The sequence below is a fragment of the Capricornis sumatraensis genome, chromosome 9 (genome assembly GCF_032405125.1).
Source record: "Capricornis sumatraensis isolate serow.1 chromosome 9, serow.2, whole genome shotgun sequence".
NCBI lineage: Eukaryota > Metazoa > Chordata > Mammalia > Artiodactyla > Bovidae > Capricornis > Capricornis sumatraensis.
The window spans coordinates 100,696,816-100,699,760 of record NC_091077.1 but is presented as its reverse complement, the minus strand read 5'-3'; the positions used below and the strand labels follow the sequence as shown (position 1 = coordinate 100,699,760).

Below are 2,945 nucleotides of genomic sequence, written 5' to 3'. Positions count from 1 at the left end.
CCAGGGGATCTTCCCCACCCAGGGATCAAACCCGTGTCTCCTATGTCTCCTGCATTGCAGGCGGATTCTTTTACAGCTGAGCCACTGGGAAAGTTCCCAGAATTGAAGGATAAAAGAATCTAAATCCATATCAAGATAAGGATAAAGTCAGCCTTCTGGCCCTTCATGACTGATGCTTTTTTCTCAAGGAAGGAGAGTACTGAAAATTAATACCAAACTGTAAATTATACTACTACAATTCAAGTGTATTAAAGCATTGTGTAGTGAAATTTGTGATATTAAGGGGTTTTTTGGTTATAAAAATCAGTCCTTTGTTGATGTTTCCAAACATCACACATGAATGTGCCAGAAAATTTGGCTTAGTCTAAACCTTGTAGGCTAGGCATTAAGGCACTTTCCTAAGCACCAGCTTGCAGTAATCTCATCATAAAAGAAATCATTTCATGAACAGTTCCTTTTCGACTTAACACAGAGGTGGTCATTTTATAGGGGCTCTTGTCCTAGTTACTAAAAGTGCTCTTTATTAATTTTTCTCTCATTTAAAAACTTTGATTATAATGGACAACTGAGTGATTACTATGATTACCATTTTAAAACTATTTAAATACTGTAAATGTGATATTGGGACTAATTTTTGCCTTTTATATTCCAAAACTTACGACACTTGATTTTTCTTTCCCAGCTCTTATTCAAAATGGATCTTGGTTCTGACCAGGTACTGTTCGGTAAAACATGAACTCTTTGTGCCAAAACTCAGCAAATATGTGTGGGGCACCAACTTATTTACGTTATTGTCCTAAGAGCAGGGGTGAAGTGCTAAGATTATTAAGCCATCTGAATAAATTTCTCCAGGTACAGGCACTTCTGATGTGATTATTTTTAACTACAATGGTCAATCAGTTCAAACAGTTGGTGAGTTCAGCCTTCCGATTAGGAAATCTCCGTCTTTGAAAAAATGAATTATTTGGCTGACTCACTTGACAGCTTATTTTTAGGAAAGTGACTAAATCGGGCCTTATGTGTAAGTACAACCTCAATTGTCAGAGCTCATTCTCAACTGAATCAGGTGCACAGAGACCTTGAAAGTTTTCTCTTTTCCTTTATGTTCTCTTGATCAGCTGTTGCCTTTCATTCCTACGCGGACTGGGGATTTTAGTTCTGAAATGGCTTAGCAGCTATTGTCTAAGTTTACAGACCATGCACCTGTGCAGAGAACTCAGGTTCTAGGAGGTGAATCCCGTACTTAAGATACAGTGACAGGCACGTGCTCCAACTCCCTCTTTCCCGGCTGGAACCATGGACGGTGCAGAGGGAAACAAGGAAAAGAAGGTTCCTGCAGGCCAGAAACCCTTAAGGAAAAGCGAAAGAGTTTCGCTGAGGTTAAGATCAAGTGCCTGAGAATGAAGTTTGCCCAAAAGATGCTTCCAAAAGGCAAGGAGGAAGCTTATCAATGAAAAAGCTAAGCAGATGTAAAAGAACTGAAATTCGAATGGCTAGGATGGCATGAAGAGCCAGCAACGTCTGTGTAGCTGTGGAGCCCAAATTGGCATTTGCCATCAGGATCAGAGCTACCAACCATGTGAGCCTGAAGGTTCGAAAGGCGCTACAGCTCCTTCGCCTCCATCGGAACTTCAGTTGCACCTTTGTGAAGCTCAGCAAGGCATCAGTAGTGGAGCCTTACACTGCACCAGTTCAGTTCAGTGGCTCAGTCGTGTCCGACTCTTTGTGACCCCATGGACCGCAGCACGCCAGGCCTCCCCATCCATCACCAACTCCCAGAGCTCACTCAAACTCATGTCCATTGAGTCAGTGACGCCATCCAACCATCTCATCCTCTGTCGTCCCCTGCTCCTCCTGCCTTCAATCTTTCCCAGCATCAGGGTCTTTTGCAATGAGTCAGCTCTTCACATCAGGTGGCCAAAGTATTGGAGTTTCAGCTTCAGCATCAGTTCCTCCAATGAACACCCAGGGCTGATCTCCTTCAGAATGGACTGGTTGGATCTCCTTGCAGTCCAAGGGACTCTCAACAGTCTTCTCCAACACCACAGTTCAAAACCATCAATTCTTCAGTGCTCAGCTTTCTTTATAGTTCAACTCTCACATCCATACATGACTACTGGAAAACACAAAGCTTTGACTAGATGGGCCTTTGTTGGCAAAGTAATGTCTCTGCTTTTTAATGTGCTGTCTAGGTTGGTCATAGCTTTTCTTCCAAGGAGCAAGCGTCTTTTAATTTCATGGCTGCAGTCACCATCTGCAGTGATTTTGGAGCCCAAGAAAATAAAAGTCTCTCATTGTTTCCATTGTTTTCCCATCTATTTGCCATGAAGTATTTGCCATATATTGCATGGGGGTACCCAAATCTGAAGTCAGTAAATGAATTGATCTACAAGTGTGGTTATGGCAAAATCAACAAGAAGTGAATTGCCCTGACAGATAACGCCTTGTTTGCTTGATCTCTTGGGAAATAATGGCATTATTTGCATGGAGGATCTGATTCATGAGATCTATACCACTGGAAAATGTTTCAAAGAAGCAAACAACTTTCTGCGGACCTTTAAATTGTCTTATCCATGAAATGGAATGAAGAAAAAGACCACCCATTTTGTAGAAAGTGAAGATGCTGGCAACAGGGAAGACCAGATCAACAGGCTTATTAGAAGGATGAACCAAGGTACCTACCATGATTATATTTGTAATCTGATCAGTTAAAAAATGATTGAAACAAATTTAAAAAAATACAGTGATCAACAGAAGATATGAAATGTATGTTATAATTTCAGAAACATCTGGGTGAAATTCCACAAAGTACATTTCAATTAAGGGAAATTAAAAATATATACTTGTGGCTTTATTTTTGCTTTCTCATGTGAGCAGGCATTTCTTTTTATTCCTAGTTCATGATCCATGATACATATTTTTGCTTTAGCTCTTCTTTTTATCCC

General features: G+C 40.7%; 1 pseudogene; it reads left to right on the top strand.

Annotated features, from left to right (window-relative positions):
* The first annotated feature begins 1,296 nt into the window (after positions 1-1,296).
* LOC138086362 (large ribosomal subunit protein uL30 pseudogene) lies at positions 1,297-2,712 on the top strand (annotated as a pseudogene).
* The last annotated feature ends 233 nt before the right edge of the window (positions 2,713-2,945 follow it).